At 39.2% G+C, this 22,152-nt stretch overlaps 1 pseudogene; it reads left to right on the plus strand.

The window, feature by feature from the left end:
• The first annotated feature begins 801 nt into the window (after nt 1-801).
• Nucleotides 802-22,152, plus strand: part of LOC125399867 (cytochrome P450 3A31-like) — a 33,757-nt pseudogene continuing 12,406 nt past the window's right edge.

Raw genomic sequence — 22,152 nt, forward strand, 5'->3', positions numbered from 1 at the left:
TTACTGACCCATAGCTATTGGGATCACCTAGAGCTTTTTCTTTTGTAAAACATAACATCATTAAAATGTGTAAAGCATCTTGTCCCCTGGAACATATTAGAACCAGCCTCCTCTCCCAACTAACTTTGAAAGGTCTGAATGACCACTATACAATACTCTTTTACATAGTTGTGCCTACCACCAATAATATTCACACAATCTTGTAAGTTGCATGTACAAGAAGACACTTAGTGATGGGCTATAGGGAAGGAATTGCATGTGTGTGAGTCATACCTTGGTTGAAGTGACTTTATTTGATAGGGAACAAGGTAAGGACAGATTCTAACGGATTGCTATCGTTATGCTAAGTTGACTTGTCAAAAATGACAAAATATCTTTTAGTGAGGGACAAAGACATTCTGCAAAGATCTCTGTGTAGATGGAAAATGTTGGCTTTGTTTCAAGTATTTTTGAATAAAGAAAGTATTGGAGGGAAGGCATTTCATGTCAATAAATTTGTTTAATTTTTGGTGAAAAATAAGAGCCTTTGGTCTTCCTAAAATGACAATATCATTTATTGGTTCTTCCCAGAATCAATAAGCAGTACATGTACTTTATAATCTGTCAAGGCTAAGAAAATATCAAATTCCAGATGATGCAGATGTGAGCCATCTACTGACTGGAGCCCTGCCCCACCCATCATTCTAGAGTATAAATACCACAGGCTGGGAACACTTCAGCACAAGTGGGAAGAAGGCAAGCCCTGCAATGGACAGCACACAACTGGTGGCAGAACACAGAGGGGTATATTGTTGACAGACAAACAATGATGGACCTGACTTCAGCTCTCTCACTGGAAACCTGGGTGTTCCTGACAATCAGTTTGATGCTCCTATACCTGTGAGTAACCACCTACGTCCCTGTCCCACTGTGTCTTTGGTATGACACAGACATTCTGACATATGCACTCTGATATTGACTAGGTCAAAACTGACATAGAAGTGGGGCTAGGAGAGATTGCTCAGTTGTTAAGAACACAGACTGCTCTTCTAGAGAACTCACTTTTGTATCCTGCCTTCCACATGTGGCTCACAATCACCTACAACTACAGTTTCAGGTGAAACTCAGATTATGAACATTGGTATCCAGAACCTTTATGGTGAAGGCAGCTTGAAGAACAGAAATGAAGTGACAACCGAGTTCATTGTGCATTTTTATTTTTGGTGGAATGATAGTCATGTGAGAGTCTATATGTGCTAGGCAAGCACTGTACTACAGAGCTATATACCCAGTGATACTAACTCTTAAAGTTAATATTGATAGTTTACAGATCTTCTAGAGATACCCTCATACACGGTCAACTCCCTCTTGTTGAGGTCTGAAAGTTTACTGACAATATTTACTCTTCATATGGTGAAATTTGTTGCAAGGAGTTGCTTGTTGGTTTCTGCTGCTCATCCTCAAAATATTTACACAAAAACTGTATTAATTAATTAATTAGCAAATTAGCTCTAACTTCTTGTTGTCTAACTCTTACATCTTAGTTTAACTCATTTCTAGTAATCTGTATATCACAACAGATCTGTGACTTACTGGCTAAAATTCCCAGTGTTTGTCTCCAGAGGCTCCATGGTTTTTCCTGACTCTGCCCTTCTTTCTCAATATTCATTTTAGTCTTCCCCTCCTACATAAGTCCTACCTTATCAGGCTAAGGCAGTTTCTTTATTCATTAATGAATAAAAGCAACACATAGCTAGAAGGACCTCCCACAACATTTCTTCTTTTCTGTTTAAAGAAAAAGGAAGGATTTAACTTTAACATAGTAAAATTACATATAGCAAAATAGTTAAGAAGCAAGAAATACAGTTACAATATTTATATCTAATTTATCTGTTATCATAACAAAAGGAAAACTATATCTATTCTTCAACTCTATCAAGGACTCTAGAAGGGTATGATATTACATAAGTAAACAGAAAGCGCATTGTAAGCAACTTCAAAAACACTAGAATTGACAGAGACATCTTGCTGCCTGGACAGTCACCCAAAGTTCTTCTGTACCGTTGGGGCATCCATCTTCAGCCTACAGTCCCATAGTATCCAGCAGACATTTTCACAAAGCAGGAAACTTCAAAGACAGTTCTGCCTATATTGGCAGTTTGTCAGTCAATTTCTTCCATGTCCTGTAGAATGTCTAACAGACACTTTCATGAAGAAGGAACCCCAAAGAACTGTCACCTTTAGGCAAGTTTAGCAGTCATTTCTCTGTTGCTCCTGCATGTCCAGTTAAGCAGTCCAGGCAAGAGCAGTTTATTGCCCAAATGGCTAGCAATCTCCATAAGGAACCTCTTCAATGCCCATCTTTCTCTTGAAGTAGACTTGTGCTGCCAGAAACAAATGAGTCCCATTGTAATAAAAAATAGTAAATTCTTAAGCATTTTAAATGCTGTTTTCTGTAGTCCTTGAAAGGTTTGAAGAATGCCTATCCATCTGATATACATATCTATCCATCTAGAAAATCTAAATAACATGACGATATGCATATCTACTATAAATGATTATCTATTAATCTATATTTCATAAATATACATTCCATTTTTAAATAAGCTATGAAAACACAATACCTTAATCAAGAGCAGAAACACATATACACAGTACAACAAAGCTGACCTTAAATTTCTATCAATACAGCAAGATCCATACCAATGCAAATCTCTATGACATATCCAACTTTAAATATAAACAAACATTTATAAACAATATTTGGGAATATGGGTGTAGTTTTGACCATATTTCTTCCTTCTGATTTGGGGCACTGTTAATCAGGCCCATGTGGGTGCTAATTTGTTTCAAGAAGTCACTTTTTGGTTCCCAGCTGCTTTACCCTGAAATAATCACACATAAACTGTATTAATTAAACCACTGCTTTACCCATTAGCTCTAACTTTTTATTGGCTAAGTCTTACATCTTAGTTTAACTTGTTTCTAGTAATCTGTATATCACAACAAAGCTGTGGCTTACTGGCAAAAATCTTCAGTGTCTGCCTCCAGGAGCTCCATGGCTTTTCCTGATTCTAACCTTCTTTCTCCCAGCATTTGGTTTAGTCTTCCCTGCCTATTACCTAAGTTCTACCCAATCAGGCCAAGGCCATTTCTTTATTCATTAACCAATAAAAGTAACACATAGATAGAAGGACCTCCCACACCACTGATTGACTTTCTGGTTCTCGTTATATCCTCCAGGACTCAGTAAAAACAGACACAACCATAGGCTGCAATGTCACTGGACCCCTCACCCATTTCATAAGCTCTCTAGGACCTGGAGAGGCAGCTAAGTTGTTGGTTTATTTTATGTTTTAGTTTTGGACATATTTATCTCTTCTCTTCTGTATTTGTGGTGATAAGTCTTTCTGTTTCACTTTATAGATTTGACACTCTAAAACATGATATATTTAAGAAACAAGGAATTCCTGGGCCCAAATCTCTGCTAATTTTAGGGACTCTGCTGAATTACTACAAGGTAAGTGTTGGTTCTTGATAGTAAATAATGGTTTAGTTCTATTAAATGCTCCTTGGGTAGAAACTCTGAGATTCCAGATCTTCATACTCTGTGTTCTGATGAGGCTATAGAATGTCCAGTGATTTATCAGGGATATATTGCCAACTTAAAACTATAATACATTGTTGTGTGTTTTTAAGTGTGTATTTATGTATTTGCGTGTATATGAGTGCCATATCCATGCAGGTACATATATATGAATATGCATCTGCATGCAGAAGCTGGGGGTTGGTATTTTTTATTTTATTTCATACTTTGAGGCAGGGTCTCTCACTTGAACTTAGTTCTCTCTGAATTGACTAGTTTAGCTGGCCAGTTCACTCCAGGGATCCCTTGGCTCTGTTTCTTACAAGTGGGGATACTGGAGTGTGTAGGTGGAGGCTGCTTGCTACTTAGCTTCCAACACCTGGCTGGCTTAGGCCTGAAATAATAACACAGCAACTGTATTAATTAAATCACTGCTTGGCCTATTAGTTCTAGCTTCTTATTGGCTAACTTTTATATTAATTTAAACCATATCTATTAATCTGTGCATCATCACGAGGTTGTGGCCTATTAGCAAAGTTTCAGCATGTCTGTCTCCAGCGGCTCCATGGTTTTTCTCTAACTCTGTCCTTAATCCTCCAAAGATTCCTTTTAGTCTTCCCCGCCTACCTAAGTTATGACCTATTAACAAGTCAAGGTTGTTTCTTTAATCATTAATGATAATCGCAGCATACAGAGGGAAATCCCCCATCAGGAGTGCTTTAACTTCTGACTGTAATTTACACAGTTACTGGGGATCCAAACTCTGTTTTTTATGGTGTTCTCTTCCCTCTTAATCATCTCCACAGCTACCATACTCAATTTACCCCCATGTTTATTAATTCTACAGTGAGTGTGTATGTGCCACATGCATTTGTAGGTCAAAGAACAATTTGTGAGAGTTAGTTTTCTCTTTCCACCACATGGACTCTAGGAATGAAAGTCAAGGTGTCAGAGTTGGTGGCAAGTATGTTTTCATTTGGAACCATCTCACTGGCTCTAATGTCAGTTTATTGAGCCTCAAGTTTCCATTAGGTAAAATGCACAGATCTTTAGCCCATTTAAAATTGATATTCAGGACATGTTGCTCAGACTTTGTGAGCAAAAGAAAGTTTGTTTCTTACCTAGTGTAGATTCTGGGAAGACACTTCTGTACTTATTTGAAGAAATTTTTGAGGGAGTTTCTAGTTTCTAGGACATTGATCTGTATTCACTAGATTAAAATTCTCCTTTTTGTATCTGGTTCATGAGCGACATTTTATCTTTTGCTGAATATTTCTGGCACATCAGCATAACACTGAGCTACATACAAGTCTTTAGGGGAAGTTTTCATAACACATATTTGAGTTCTTTGCATAATCATGCCTTGAATGCATATCTCTAGATCCAACCTCACCATGGTAAGATCTTCATGGCATGGTGGAGTTTCTTGAGAATTAGCACTTTGCTTTTGTCTCTACTTGTAGGAACTTGTGTCCAGATTAGTGATTGTTTCCTTTAAAAAATATTTTACTTGTACCCTTGAGTGAGTTTATGTACATAAGTGAAGTATTACAGAGGCTAAAATAGGACACTGAATTTGTTGGAGTCAGAGTTACAGATAGTTATGAGTTATTAGATGTGGGTTTTGGGTTCAGAAATTTGACCCACTGGAAGATCAACAACTGCTCTTAACCAAAGAGTCACATCTCCAGCCCTACTGACAGATTTTCTATTCTGTTTTATTTGTATCATGCTGAAAATGTGATCCAGGACTTTAGACATCACAGGCAAGTGCTCTAACACTAAAGGGTACCTACAGCTGCTTCAGCAGCCCGTGCATGAGTGTGAGCAGCCAGTGTAAAATTCTGAGACAAGATCATGGCTGTCAGTCACCTCACACACCGCGATAAACAATGTGCTTTGTATTTTCATTTTAAAATATTAAAGGCAAAACCAATGAGAAAAGGATGGTTTAACAAAATAGAAATGTCAGTAATAAGTATGTCATTTGTCACATTTAAGTCTTGTTGGATCATTTGTAACAAACCTCATTTGATACCTGACCCATGGTCGATCCACAGTAGACCTTCCTAAGCTCTCATCCAGAGGGCTAGAGGCAATGCTTGCTCTGCCATCTTCTCAGTTTTTTCTTCCTAAATTTTCTATGTTTAGCTACCACATTCATTAAAAATTATTATTGTTATTAATATTATTATTATTATCATCATCATAACCATCATCATCATTAGGTGTATGTGGTATGTATCTGGTGTTGTGCACATGTGTATGTATATGACTTTGCATGCAGAGGTCACAGGAAGGTGTCAGGTATCCTACCCTATCACTCTGCCTTTTCCCACTGAGCAATCTTGGTGGTGCCACTACATGTAACTAAAGAATTTTTCTCTGTCAGAAATGATAAACCTTGGTTCACAGGATTTGAGGGCTTGGTTTTCTGGCTATAGAAGTGTTAGTGCATACAGGACAATAGTGGATTACATGTTATTTCTCTTTACAGGGTGTATGGATATTTGATGTTGAGTGCCATAAAAAGTATGGAAAAATATGAGGGTGAGTAATTCTGGAAATTTCTGTGAGTTGACTCTTTTTAAAAGGATGTACAATACTTGCTCAAAGAAAAAGCAAGCCCAGAACTGTAGTATTGTACCTTTCTGTTGCAATGGTGACACTTTGTGTCTTTAAGTGCTGTGGATTACAGGTCTAATTATTTTGAGAACATTGAATACTGTGGCTTTTGGACTGGCTTTGAGGTTCCATGAACTCTGGATATCCTGACTCAGTTTTTTAGTATTTTATTTTATTTATTAATTTTATGAGGCAGGGTTCTTCTGTGACAGTTCTGGCTGTCCTGGAAATCACTTTATAGATCAGGATGGTCTCAAAATCATGGAGATCTACCTGCCTTTGCTTTTAAGTGCTGGCTGGGATTTAAGTCATGGGTTACCATGGCCAGCAAGGTCTTGTGTTTTATCCAGCACAGGCATCTTATTTTTTTTCTAAAAACTTTTTGTTACATGTAATGCACTGTTTTAAGTCCCTTTATCTCTTCTGATAAACGTGTGATACCACCGGTTGTGGTGGAGGTTGCTGGAAGGATTTGCTGAAGGAGGCAGAGTCAGGTAGATCATGAGTTTGAGACCAACCTGGGTTACACAAGTGTGTGATACCATCTCTTTGTCATATTCACTCATTTCCCTTTAGAAGTGCTTACTCCTTACTTAATGTTGACTTTAGCATGTCCATTGACATCAGGGAAGGGAGGACATAGTTAAGTCCTTGAGAAAAAATTTATGCCTAACATTTAAATATCCTTTGAAATGTAGATATTGTGTTATTATTGTTTATATTTTATTTTCCTTCTTGGGGAGCATGTAGCACGGTGCACATATGTAGGTCAGAGGAAACGTGGTAGTTGGTCCTATACTTCCAGGGTATTGAACTCAGGTTACCAGGCATGGTACAAGTACTTTTTTTCTGCTGAGCTAGCTAACATCCTCTGTCAAGATTTTGTTTTTCAGAGACAGGGTTTCTGTGTGTAACAGATTTAACTATTCTGAAATTAGATCTACAAGATCAGGGTGGCCTTGAACTCACAGTGATCCACCTGCCTCTGCCTCCTGAGATCTGGAATTAAATAAAGGTGTGTGCTATCACTACCTTGGGCCAAAAGTTTTGATAGAAGTGTATATCACTTTGTTCTGTCTTCTTGAGATGACTTTGGAGATCCAATGTATTTAGAAACCAAAGTGTTCTTGCTTGGGTCTATGTTCTTAATGGTTCTGTAAAGTGTCTGAAGCAGAGGCAGGAACTCTTCTCTATCACTGAAGCTGGAGTTTGGTTAGAGCATTGGAGTAGGTGTCATCATTATGCTATGAGACAGAAACAAGTGGGAGGAAACTCTGGATCTTCCTGCCTCTTCATTGCTTCTCATCCATCCTTAACAGAGGGGTCTTCTGAGATGCATAGCCCATAAAGACCAAGTCATTCAGAGTCAACATCAGGCTTTGTTATCTGTGCAATGGACCTGTGTGAATGTCTCCTCGCAATTTTCTTGCTTGTCAACATTTGATAGTGTTTTCTTTAGCTTTTCACAGACCTAATATCTTTTTATTTTATTTATTCATTCACTGCTTTTTAATAAACTGGATTTCTCTATATAGCCCTACTGTCCTGGGACTCATTATGTAGATCAGGCTTGTCTCCTTCTACCTTTCAAGTGCCTAGATTAAAGGTATGTGTCATGCCTGGACCGAATAACTTTTAACAATTCTTATTAGTTTTGTGTGACTGTGTGTATAAAAAGAATTTAAGTGGACTGACTTACAGAACCATGAGTGATCAAGTGGGTATTTACAGGAGCGTGAACAACTTAGCAATGTTTACAACTGACATTGACTTCTTGCCCTTCCTCAGCAATTATTTTCTCTTTCATTTTTTATTATATGTGCTTATGTCTTCCATGGAGCACATGTTAAGGTCAGAGGACAACTTGTGGCAGTCAGTTCTCTCATGCCATCCTGTAGATCCCAGGGATTGGACTGGTGTTGACTGAGCCATTTTGCTTTTCCATTCCAGGAGCTAGCTGTGTGCAAGTCCTCAGACAGGTTCAGAACCTTGAGCTTCCTACTGTAGTGTTGATTGTCAAATCACCCACAGGGATGCTGAGGTAGTCCTACATGCAGGGATTTCTAGAACATGAAAGACAGCATTGCAGCTCTCCTCTCCACCTCCTGGCTCTAATGTTCATTCTGACATTGCTTCTATGTTATCTAAGTCTTGGAGACTCATGTAAATTTGGTATTTTCTTTTTTTTATTTTTTTTCTTAATTTATAAAAGTTTCCACTGCCGCCCCTCCTCCCAATACCCTCACACTCCCCCCAATCCCTCTCCTCCTCACTCTCCAGCCCTAACAGCAGTAAGGGTTTCCTGCCCTGTGGGAAGTTCAAATTCGTCCCCCCTCCCTCCAGGTCTAGGAAGGTGAGCATCCAAACAGACTAGGCTCCCAAAAAGCCAGTACATGCAGAGGAAACAAGTCTCAGTGCCATTATCAGTGGCTTCTCAGACAATCCCGGTGCCAGCCACATTCAGAGCATCAGGTTTGATCACGTGCTTGTTCAGACCCAGTCCAGCTGGCCTTGGTGAGCTCTCAGTCCAGTGCTCCAATGTAGGTCTCTGTCTCAAACTCCATCCATCGTCAGATGAAGGTTCACTCTGATCCTGCCTTCCTTACTCACGTTCTCCCTCCTCCTGCTCCTCATTTGGACCTAGGGAGTTAAGTCCAGTGTTCCAATTTGTGTCTCTGTCTCTATCTCCATCCATTGCCAGATGAAGTTTCTATGGTGATATGCAAAATATTCATCAGCATGGTTATGGGCCAAGGCCAGTTCAGGCACCCTCTCCTCTGCTGCCCAGGAAACAATCTTGGTATCTCTCCTTGGACTTGGGAACCCCTCTAGAATCAAGTTTCTTGTAAACCCTAAAATGGCTCCCTTAGTTGATATATATACTTCCCTGCTCCCATATCCATCATTCATCCCTCTTCACATCCCAATCTCCCAAGCTTTCCCCAATCCTCCCCTATTCCCTTCTCTCTAACAGTCTGCTTTTCCATTCCCCCCCAGCACCCCCCACCGTGCACCCAAGTTTGCCTGGCACTCTTGTCTACTTCCAATATCCAGGAGGATAACTAAATGATTTTCTTCAGGTTCACCTTCTTATTTAGCTTCTCTAGGATCACGAATTATAGGCTCAACGACCTTTAATTATGGCTAGAATCCACTTATGAGTGAGTACATACCATATTCCTCTTTTTGGGTCTGGGTTACCTCACTCAGTAAAGCGTTTTCTATCTCCATCCATTTGCATGCAAAATTCAAGATGTCATTGTTTTTACTGCTGAGTAAAACTCTAATGTATATATGTTCCACACCTTCATTAACCATTCTTCTATTGAGGGGAACCTAGGTTGTTTCCAGATTCTGACAATTACAAATAGTGCTGCTATGAACATAGTTGAACAAATGCTTTTGTAGTATGATAGGGCATCTCTTGGGTATATTCCCAAGAGTGGAATTACTGGTTCCTGAGGGAGTTTGACTCCCAGTTTCCTGAGAAACCGCCACACTGATTTCCACAGTGGCTGTACAAGTTTGCATTCCCACAAACAATGGATGAGTGTTCCCCTCAATCCACATCCTCTCCAGCATAGGCTTTCATTGGTGTTTTTGAGCTTAGCTAATCTGACAGGTGTAAAATGGCATCTCATAGTTGTTTTGCTTTGCATTTCCCTGATTGCCAAGGATGTTGAGCATGACCTTAAGTATCTTTTGGGCATTAGAAGTTCTTCTGTTAAGAATTCTCTGTTCAGATCGGTACCCATTTTTCAGTTGGGTTAATTAGAGTTTTAGGGTCTAGTTTCTTGAGTTCTTTGTATATTTTGGATATCAGACCTTTGTCTGATGAGGGGTTGATGAAGATCTTCTCCCAGTTGGAAGGTAGCCTTTTTGTCTTACTGACAGTGTCTTTTGCCTTACAGAAGCTTCTCAGTTACAGGAGGTCCCATTTATTCATTGATTCTCTTATTGTCTGTGCTACTGGGGTTCTACCTAGGAAGTGGTCTACTGTGCCTATGTCTTGTAGAATACTTCCCACTTTCTCTTCTATCTGGTTCAAAGTGGTCAGATTAATGTTGAGGTCCTTAATTCACTTGGACTTGATTTTTGTTCATGGTGATAGTTATGAATCTACTTTCATTCTTCTACAGGTTGATATCAAGGTATGCCAGCACTTTTGTTAAAGATACTTTCCTTATTCTATTGCATACCTTTAGCTCCCGTTTCGAAAATCAAGTGTTCATAGGTTTGTGGGTTAATATCTGGGTCTTCTATTGGATTCCATAGGTTGACTGCTCAGTTCTTATGCCAATACCAAGTTGTTTTCAATACTGTAGCTCTGTAATAGAGTTTGAAGTCAGGGATGGTTATACCTCCAGAAGTTCCTTTATTATATAAGATTGTTTTGGCCATCCTGGGTTTTTTATTTTTCCATATAAAATTGATTCTGGTTCTCTCAAGTTCTGTTAAGAATTTTGATGGGATTTTGATGGGGATTGCATTGAATCTATAGATTGTTTTTGGTAGAATTGCCATTTATCTATGTTGATCCTCCCAATCCAAGAAAACGGGAGATCTTTCCATTTTCTGATATCCTCATCAGTTTCTTTCTTCAAAAACTTAAAGTTCTTGTCAAATAGGTATTTCACTTCCTTGGTTAGAGTTATCCCAAGATATTTTATGCTATTTGTGGCTATCGTGAAAGGTGAAGTTTCTCTGATTTCCCTCCCTGCTTCTTTATCCTTTGTGTATAGGAGGGCAACCAATTTTTTGGAGTTGATCTTGTATCCTGCCACATTACTAACGGTGTTTATCAGCTGTAGAAGTTCTTTGGTAGAGTTTTGGGGTCGCTTATGTACACTATCATATCATCTGCAAATAACGAGAGTTTAACTTCTTCCTTTTCAATTCTAATCCCCTTGATCCCCTTATGTTTTCTAATTGCTATTGCTAGAACTTCACGCACTATATTGAAGATTTATGGGGAGATTGAACAGCCTTGTCGTGTTCCTGATTTCAATGGAATGGCTTTGAGTTTCTCTCCATTCAGTTTGATGTTAGCTGTTGGCTTGCTGTAAATAGCTTTTATTATATTTAGGTATGATCCTTGTATCCCCAGTCTCTTCAATACCTTTATCATAAAGGGATGTTAAATTTTGTCAAATGCTTTTTTAACGTCTAATGAAATGATCATATGATTTTTTCTTTCAGTTTATTTATATGATGGATTACATTGATCGATTTTCCTTTGTTGAACCAGCCCTGCATCTCTGGGATGAAGCCTACTTGATCATAATGGATGATTTTTCTAATGTGTTCTTGGATTCGGTTTGCCAGGATTTTGTTGAGAATTTTTGCATCGATGTTCATGAGTGAGATTGGCCTGTAATACTCTTTCTTGGTTGTGTCTTTATGTGGTTTTGGTATCAGGGTAACTGTAGCTTCATAAAAATAATTTGGCAATGCCTCTTCTGTTTCTATATTGTGAAATACATTGAACAGTATAGGCATTGGCACTTCTTGGAAGTTCTGGTAGAATTCTGCATTGAAACCATCTGGTCCTGGGATTTTTTTTGGTCGGGATGTTTTTAATAATAGCTTCCAATTCTTCGCGACTAACAGGTCTATTTAGATTGTTCACCTGGTCTTAATTTAACTTTGGTAAATGGTACTTATCTAAAAACCAGTCCATTTCTTGTACATTTTCCAACTTTGTCGCATATAAGCTTTCATAGTAAGATCTAATGATTCTCTGAATTTCCTGTTTCTGTGGTTATGTCCCCTTTTTCATTTCTGATCTTATTAATTTGAGTGTTCTCTCTCTGCCGTTTGATTAGTTTGGCTAGGGGTTTTCAATCTTGTTGATTTTCTCCAAGAACTCACTTTTTGTTTTGTTGATTCTTTGGATTGTTTTCTGGGTTTCTATTTTGTTGATTTCAGCACTCAGTTTGATTATTTCCAGTCTTCTACTCCTCCTGGGTGAGTCTGCTTCTTTTTTTCTAGAGCTTTCAAGTGTGCTGTTAAGTCTCCAATGTGTGCTTTCTCTGTTTTCTTTATTTGGGCACTTAGTGCTATGAACTTTCCTCTTAGCACTGCTTTCATTGTGTTCCATAGGTTTGAGTATGTTGTGTCTTTATTTTCGTTAAATTCAAGGAAGACTTTCATTTCATCTGTGTTTTAGTTCGGTATCAAAGCCAGGGCCTGGGGTGCTCTACGCAGTCCTTGTACCTCCGAGCTACATCCTAAGCCCAGATACTGAAATATTCTATTATGTTTTTAATTTTATTTTTTAAAAAGCTATCTTTTATATTTTATATACCAATCCCAGTTCCCACTCCCTCCCCTCCTCCCACCTTCTCCCTACCTTTCCCCCACCTTCTCCCAGTCTACTCCTTAGAGAGGTAAGGCACATTGCTTTGAGGAAATACCAAGGCCCTCCATACTATATCCAGGCTTTGAAAGATATTCCCCCAAAGAGCATGGGTTCCAAAAATCCAGTGCAAGAAGTAGGGATAAATCCTGGTGCCACTACAAATGGCCCCTCAGTCTGCCCTAGCCATACAACTGTCACCACATTCCGGAGACCCAGTTTGGTCCTATGTTGGTTCCTTCTCTGTCCAGCTGGAGTTGGTGAGCTCCCATTAGCTCAGGTAAGCTGGTTCAGTGAGTGTGCCCATCATGGTCTTGACCTCTTTGCTTATATTCTCATTCCTCTCAGTGTTTGACTGGACTTTGGGAGCTCAACTCAGGGCTCTGCTGTGGCTCTCTGCCTCTGCTTCCATCAGTTGCTGGATGAAGGTTCTATGGTAACGTATAAGATATTCATCAATCTGATTATAGGGCAAGGCTAGTTCAGACACTCTCTTCAAAATGCTTAGGATCTTAGCTGGAGTCATCCTTGTGGAATTCTGGGAATTTCCCTGGTGCCAGGTTCCTTGTTATTCCCATTAAGGCTCCTTCAATCAAGATATCTTTTCCTTGCTCTCTGTATCTGTCCTTCCCCCATCATGACTATCCCATTCCCTCAAGTTCTCCTCCCCCTATCTTACTCCTCTCCTACTTGCCTTCCACCCTCCTGCCTCTCCCTACACCATGCTTTCAATTTTTTTCAGGACATCTTCTCTATTTCCCATTTCGAAGGGGATCTATATATGTTTCTCTAGGGGTTCTCCTCATTACTAAACTTCTCTGGGCTCTTGGACTATATGGGCTCATTTTCCTTTGCTCTACAGCTAGTATCCACTATGAGTGAGTATATACCATGCTCATCTCACAGGATCTGGGTTAATCAAGATAATTTTTTTCATTAGAATTCTAAAGTTTTGAGGATTTTTCACATTAAAATATTTAATTTTTACTTTAACATTTTATTTTAAGCGTTTAATAATGAATTTTTGTTTAATATTTTATTGCTAAAAATCTATTAATATTACTTTTATTATATTTGTGCATATTTGTATGTGTGTGTCTGCACATGAGCACTGATGATGATGAAGGTCAGAGGCATTAGATTAGCCAAGAGCTGCAGTTACAGATGACTGTAAGCCAACCAACATGGGTGCTAGCAACCATAAATTGAGGTCTTGTGCAAGAACAAAATGTGCTCTTAATTGTGGCTCAATCTCTCCAGACCATTGCAGTATTTGAAATATATAAAATTATGTAAAATGGTATAGGCAACTTTTACATATTCATATGTAGACTTAAATTTTCCACTTGTAATTTCTAATTATGATGTCTTCTGGAACTGAGGTCTTTAAATGACTCATTGTGTCTTGAATGACTTTAGAAAGACTCCACTGTATTCATCCACAGACTCCTTAAATTAAACTGTGACCTCCTGGAATAATGTGTTTTATAACCAGAGTAAAGGTCATGTAAAATGAGAATCAATGTCTGGATTTGGGGTTCCACTCAGAACCTGGCTTGGTTTAATGCAAACAGAACTTTCTGTCCCATTTGGTCCCACAGTTAATTAGTCCCAAAGAAACAAACAAAGGATTTTATAACTATAATCTTTTTGGACTATTAGCTCAAGCTTTTAATTAACTAGCTCTTACAATTTAAATTAACCCATAATTCTTCTCTATGTTTAGCCACCTGTCTTGGTAGCTTTTCTCAGCAAGGCATTCTCATCTTGCTTCCTCTGTGTCTTGCTTGTGACTGACTTTCTGCTTTTCCTCTTCCCAGAATTCTCCTAGTCTGGTTGCCCTACCTATACCTCCTGTCTGGCTACTGGACCATCAGCATTTTATTAAACCAATGCAAGTAACAAATCCTTATAGTGTACAAGAGCATTATTCCACAGCATTAAAAAGCCTCAGGCAAATAATTACTTTGTGAATTTGTACCCCAAATATTGGGCACCAAATGTAGCAGGAATAATTAAAACAGAAAACAGAGATGGATAATTAGGGTTTATTTTGTATACCAGTAAATCAAAGCAGCCAAGCCACCAGAGAGCTCTTAACTCTAAGAAACTTTGAGACTGAAAGAAAGTACCTGTCTCATCCTAATTTATATTCTTCTCTAGTGCTGGGATTAAAGGTGTGGCCACCACTGTCTGGACCTGTTTCTGCAGTGATCTTGTGTAGTCCAGGGTGACCTTGAACTCACAGAGATCCATCTGCCTCTGTCTCCCCAATTCTGGGATTAAAGGTGTATGACAACACTGCCTGGCCTCTAGTGTCTTAGTTTATTTTCTGGTCTTCAGACAAGCTTTATTTATAAAACATTAATAAAATATCGGTATAATTGATCAGATGTTTTCTACCACACAGGTTTTTTGATGGTCCAACACCCCTGTTTGCTGTCACAGACCCAGGCATGATCAAGAATGTACTTGAGAAGGAATCCTATTCTGTCTCTCTTCCACACAGGTTGTTTGATGGTCCAGTACCCATGTTTACTATCACAGACCCAGGCATGATAAAGAATGTACTAATGAAGGAATCCTGTTTTGTCTTAAAAAACTGACAAGTAAGTAACGTGCTTTTTTAACTAAAAGGAAGTAAGTAGCTTCCTTTTTTAACTAAAAAAAAAAAGACAGATTCATTTTGCTATATTATTTGATGTGTCTATATGGCTGAATGCCACATGTGTGTAGGTTCCTGGGGTGGCCAGAAGAGGGTGTGAGATTCCCTGGATCTGGCATTTTAACCAGTTGTGAGTGGCCTGACAGGGGTGCTGGGAACTGAACCTGGCTCCCAGAGAAGAGCAACAAGCACCCTTAACCACTGAGCCATCTTCCAAAGCTCTCGCTTTAATAATGCCAACCTTCATATTTTACTCATTGAATTTTTTTATAGACAGTGCGGCCGCAACTCTTATGAAACCTACTCTGTAGACAAAGTTTGCCCCAACTTAGTAATCTGCCTGTCTCTACCTGCCTCACCTTTCCAAGTGCTGTGTTTAAAGGCATGTACCAGCATTGCCTAACAAAACTGGGTATTTGGTTCCTTTTTTTCTTATTTCTTTTTCAAGACAGGGTTTCTCATGTAGCCTTGGCTGCCCAGGAATTCACTTTGTAGACTAGGCTGCCCTCAAATTTACAGAGATCTACCTTCCTCTGCCACCTGAGTACAGGTATAAAATTGTACAGCACCATGACCTGGCTTCTTCTTTAATTAAAAAATGAATTGAAAAATGTGAATAATATATATTCACAGTGGCTTCCATAATAATATACAAGCAGGGTCCAGGAATGCATTTTGCTAATACTTATGACTCAAGGAAGTGTAAATATACTATATTATTTTGATCTAGTTATAGATGGACACTATTGTCATATAGATTGTGTTTACATTTCCTGTTTCACGGGTCCTTTTTTTTTTTTTTCAAATGACAAGATCTTTATTGCCAGTCATCTGGTGATCTACATCCAACGTATCCCTTTAGTGTCCACTTTCAAAGAAAACTCCTAATTTCTGTGGTTATAAGTTCTATTCCTCTGGAAACAGACATTAAGATAGAGATTTGTGTACAGGCAATTTATTAGCATGTTCCCAGGAATGACATCTGTGAAGGACTGGGGAAGCAAGATCATGCAGGAGAAGATAAACTGCAAGCCAGTAGAAACAGAAGCCTCCATGGATTGCACACAACGCTGAGTCCAGGCTGCTCTTTCCAGGACTGTGAGCGAGGCTAAGAAAACTGTACCTCAGTAAAAATCAATCATAAGAAAATATTCCTCGGAGTAATATATAACCTGGGCAAGATAGTTTACTGTGGCAAAAGATAATTGTGGAGAAATAACTTGGCTATGAATTGCCAGTGTGAAATATTTCTGGCAATGGGAGAAAAAAAATATTGGTATCCTGAAAGGTCACCTGGATTTGAACTAAAGTATCCTCTAAAGACTGAGTGCTAAAAGCCTGTAAAAGAGGTCCTTAACTCTCAAATAGTTATGTGTCTATAAAGATGAATTATTCAAATTTTGGTTTTTTTTGTTTGTGATTGGGCTTTATTAAAAAGAAAAACCGTTTATGTATAAAGGTGACAGTATCGATATGGCATATGCAAGACACATCATTTTAAATTTGTTGGAATAAATTTTTTCCAACACTTATGTTACCTAACTTTTAAGATTTTGAGGTAATGAATTTGTATGTAATGGACTGGAATTATGGTCTATAGGCAAGAAGCAGAAATAAGGAGCATCCCACATAAGTAATCAATAAAGATTACAGCACCATTCGTAAATTACTCCTAGCATATGGGATAAACATGCAAATTATTTAGTAATTAGAATGAATGTATAATAACTATGTCTAGGTCAAATTATAAAATATGATTTCTTATGACAATTTGGACTAAATCTGAAGTTATCCTTTACTAGAAAATAAAATTTAAGAAAAGGATGGTTATTAGACTTTTTTTTTCCGTTAAACTTGTGTATTCAAGTATCCGAAAACACACTTTCCACTTCCTTCCCTCCTCCCAATACCCTCCTGCTCCCCCCACTCCCTCTCCTCCTCCCTCACCATTCCCAAGAGCAGTCAGGGTTTCCTGCCCTGTGGGAAATCCAAGTTCCTTCCCCCTTCCTTCAGGTCCAGGAAGGTGATCATCCAAAAAGGCCAGGATCCCAAAAAAGCCAGTCCATGCAGACGAAACAAGACCCAGTGCCATTGTCAATGGCTTCTCAGTCTTCATTTGGACCTTGGGGGCTCAGACAGCCCCCATGTAGGCCACATTCAGAGAATCTGGTTTGATCAAGTGCTCCTTCAGTCCAAGTCCAGCAGGCCTTGGTGAGCTCTCATTCGATAAGTCCCCTTGTATCAGTGGGTGAACGCACCCTTTGCGGTCCTGACTTCCAGTGCTCCAATGTGGGTCTCCGTCTCTATGTCCATCCATCATCGGATGAAGGACCGCTCTGATTTTGCTTTCCTTGCTCACGATCTCCTTCCATCTGATTCTCATTTGGACCTAGGGAGTTAAGTCCAGTGTTCGAAGATGTGTCTCTGTTTCTGTCTCCATCTATCGCCATATGAAGGTTCTGTGGTGACATGCAAAATATTCATCAGTATGGTTATGGGCCAAGGCCAGTTCAGGCACCCTCTCCTCTGCTGCCCAGAGTACAATCTCGGGACCTCTCCTTGGTCCTGGGAACCCCTCCAGAATCAAGTCTCTTGCAAACCCTAAAATGGCTCCCTTAGTTGAGATATAAACTTCCCTGCTCCCATAACCATCCTTCCTCCCTCCCGCCTCCCATTCCCCCAAGCCATCCCCAATCCTCCCCCTCTCCCCTCTCCCTAACCATCTCCCCTTACTTCCACCCCCCACCCCCGTGCACCGAAGTTTGCCTGGCAATCTTGCCTACTTCTAATATCCAGGAGGATAACTATATGATTTTCTTCAGGATCACCTTCTTATTTAGCTTCTCGAGGATCACAAATTATAGATTCAAAGACCTTTAACTATGGCTAGAATCCACTTATGAGTGAGTACATACCATATTCCTCTTTTTGGGTCTGGGTTACCTCACTCAGTAAAGCGTTTTCTATTTCCATCCATTTGCATGCAAAATTCAAGATGTCATTGTTTTTTACCGCTGAGTAAAACTCTAATGTGTATATGTTTCACACCTTTTTAAACCATTCTTCTATTGAGGGGCACCTAGGTTGTTTCCAGGTTCTGGCTATTACAAATAGTGCAGCTATGAACATAGTTGAACAAATACTTTTGTAGTATGATAGGGCATCTCTTGGGTATATTCCCAAGAGTGGAATTGCTGGGTCCTGAGGGAGGTTGACTCCCAGTTTCCTGAGAAACCGCCACACTGATTTCCACAGTGGCTGTACAAGTTTACATTCCCACCAACAATGGATGAGTGTTCCCCTCAATCCACATCCTCTCCAGCATAGGCTATCATTGGTGTTTTTGAGTTTAGCTATTCTGACAGGTGTAAGATGGTATCTCAAAATGGTTTTGATTTGCATTTCCCTGATCGCTAAGGAGGTTGAGCATGTCCTTAAGTGTCTTCTGGCCATTCGAAGTTCTTATGTTGTGAATTCTCTGTTCAGTTCAGTACCCCATTTTTTAATTGGGTTAATTAGTGTTTTAGTGTCTAGTTTCTTGAGTTCTTTGTATATTTTGGAGATCAGACCTTTGTCTGATGAGGGGTTGATGAAGATCTTCTCCCAGTCCGAAGGTAGCCTTTTTGTCTTACTGACAGTGTCCTTTGCTTTACAGAAGCTTCTCAGTTTCAGGAGGTCCCATTTATTCATTGTTTCTCTTATTGTCTGTGCTATGGGTGTTCTACTTAGGAAGTGGCCTCCTGTGCCTATATCTTGTAGAGTACTTCTCACTTTCTCTTCTATCAGGTTCAAAGTGGACAGATTAATGTTGATGTCTTTAATCCATTTGGACTTGAGTTTTGTGCATGGTGATAAATATGGATCTACTTTCATTCTTCTACAGGTTGACATCCAGTTATGCCAGCACCATTTGTTAAAGATGTTTTCCTTCTTCCATTGTATACCTTTAGCTCCCTTGTCAAAAATTTGGTGTTCATAGGTTTGTGGTCTTCTATTTGATTCCATAGGTCGACTTCTCTGTTCTTATGCCAATTCCAAGTTGTTTTCAATACTGTAGCTCTGTAATATAGTTTGAAGTCAGGGATGGTAATGCCTCCAGAAGTTCCTTTATTGTATAAGATTGTTTTGGCTATCCTGGGTCTTTTGTTTTGCCATATAAACTTGATTATTGTTCTCTCAAGGTTTGTGAAGAATTTTGATGGGATTTTGATGGAGATTGCATTGAATCTATAGATTGCTTTTGGTAGAATTGCCATTTTTCTATGTTGATTCTCCCAATCCAAGAGCCGGGGAGGTCTTTCCATTTTCTGGTATCCTCCTCAATTTCTTTCTTCAAAGACGTAAAGTTCTTGTCCAATAGGTATTTCAGTTCCTTGGTTAGAGTAATCCCAAGATATTTTATGCTATTTGTGGCTATCGTGAAAGGTGATGTTTCTCTGATTTCCCTCTCTGCTTCTTTATCCTTTGCGTATAAGAGGGCAACCTATTTTTTGGAGTTGATCTTGTATCCTGCCACATTACTAAAGGTCACGGGTCCTTTCTTATGTCTGTGTGGTACAGTACAGTTTATCACTGGTATAGATTTATGTGGTGACAAACACTCAGAATAGAAAGCATCTTCTTGACCTCTCATTCCCTCATGCTAATCCATTAGACACCACATATGTCCTGCCTTCTTCTCTCCTTTTGTATCCACTTCCAATCCCAGTGGATTATGCAGTCAGTGTGCAGTCTGATGATTATTTACTTGGTCTGCCTGTGTGGATTTGCTTGTGTGCAAATTATACCCCTTTGAGATTATCTCTCAAATCTTTGTTTTATCTAATGTTAATTTTGTGTTAGATATGATTCTGAGCTCAATATTCTTTCTATTTTTTTATAATCATGGCTACCCCACTGTTTTATCAGGAGAAACCTATTGGTTCTCTAAATGCCATAGGTCCTGTGTATTGAACTCAGGTTGTTGAACTTAGCTGCAAGCACATTTATCTAATGAGTCATTTTCTGCCCATCTTTCAGCCTTTGGTGATCTGGTGAAGTTAACTGAAGGGCTAGTTTGCAACTACCCTTCATCAAGGGAAGACACTTCCTTATGTTGACTGAGGTTTATGTCCCGCATGGTTCCCACAATTGTTAAGTCACAAAGAAATTACACAGAGGTCTACATTAGTTATATACTGATTTGCCAGTAACCAGGTAGGAAGTGTAGGTGGGACAACCAGACAGTAAGTAGTGTCAAGTCAATGAGAACAGGAGAATTCTGGGAAGAAGAAAGTCCTAGAGGATGCAGTCCTGGCCCAGCCATGGAAGAAGCAAGATGTGACTACCTCACTGAAAAAGGTACTGAGCCATTTAGCTAACACAGATAAAAATAATGGGTTAATATAAATAGTAAGAGTTAATAAGAAGCCTGAGATACTAGGCCAATAAGTTTATAACTAATGTAGACCACTGTGTGATTTCTTTGGGACTTAACAATTGTGGGAATCAGGCAAGATAAAAACCTCAGTCAACAACTTCCATTGCTTCCCGTTGTGCTGAGTGCTTTAATATAAGAGCAGGTGGGAGACTCCACATTGTATAAAATATAAGTGTGGAAGATTGTATTAAGGGGGCTGCTTGTATGTTTCCCAGCTGCCCAGACTCCCAAAATAATGACAAAGAAAATGTATTAATTAAATCACTGCTTGGCCTATTAGCTCTAACTTCTTATTGGCTAGCTTACACATCTTAATTTAATCCATTTCCATTATTTGATGTTTTACCACAAGGCTCAGGTCCTACTGGCAATGTTCCAGCATGTCTGTCTCCAGTGGTGGCTCCATGGCTTCTCATTAACTCTGCCTTCTTTCTCCTAGCATTCAGTTTAGTCTTCCCCACCTACCTAAGTTCTGCCTTGCTCAGGCCTAAGACAGCTTCTTTATCAGCCAATGGTATTCACATCATTCTGAGGGGAATCCCACATCAGAGTAGAAGGAAGTCATCACCAGGGAAATTATATTTTCCCTCTTATCACTGAATAATGAATTAAGGAAACAGACATCTTCAGCACTACTTTTAAATAAGCAAACAACCCCAAACCAAACAAACCAGGGTCTAAAGAGATGACCTAGCAACTGACAGCTCTGAAAGATGTTGGGAGTTTGATGCCCACATTCATATCTAGTGAGTAACAAGTACTTGTATCTCCTACTTCAGAAGTTCCTACCCTCTTTGGCCTCTCAATACACTGCACACGCATGTGCATACATTCACACCACATACAGACAGACATGTGTAAAATATTAAAATGCATCTTTAAAACTCAAACTCCGAGTCCTTTTAATGTCTTAGGCTAAGGAGATGCTCAGTGGATAAAGGACCGGAGTTTGGATCCCAGCATCACATAAAAACTGGGCATAGCAGCAGGCATGTGTTACCTCAGAACTCTGTTTGGAAACAGATAGGTCCTAGGGACTTGCTGGATAGCTACCCTAGCCAAACCAGAATGTTCTAGATTTACTTAGGGACCCTGTCTCAAACAAGCAGATGGAGAGTCGTAGAGGAAGATTCCAGACCTCTGATGTTTAAATGAGCATGCAGACTGGTACTCTAGTCTATACACACACAAACACATAGACATACACAGATACACAAGCACAAACACACACACATACCCTATCAAGAAATCCCTTTTTTTGTAGCTTATGTTGTGAATACAGAGCTGGAGAACTTGTTTGATGCAAAGTTAACTTTCTATCTGTCCATTTTCCATCTACATAGCTCTGGAGAATCTACTAAAATTTTTGTACCCATCTTTTACATCAACCATGGAACTAATTTTCCAAACAATGAGAGATCTACATTTAGAAGGCTCCTGGAATCAAAAGGTTTGAAATCTCAACAGTCAGACCAGTGAGCACCTGATTTCTTAAAGGTTGTAGGAAATTCTGACTATTT

The sequence above is a fragment of the Myodes glareolus genome, chromosome 2, assembly GCF_982192425.1.
Source record: "Myodes glareolus chromosome 2, mMyoGla1.1, whole genome shotgun sequence".
In the NCBI taxonomy this organism is placed as follows: domain Eukaryota; kingdom Metazoa; phylum Chordata; class Mammalia; order Rodentia; family Cricetidae; genus Myodes; species Myodes glareolus.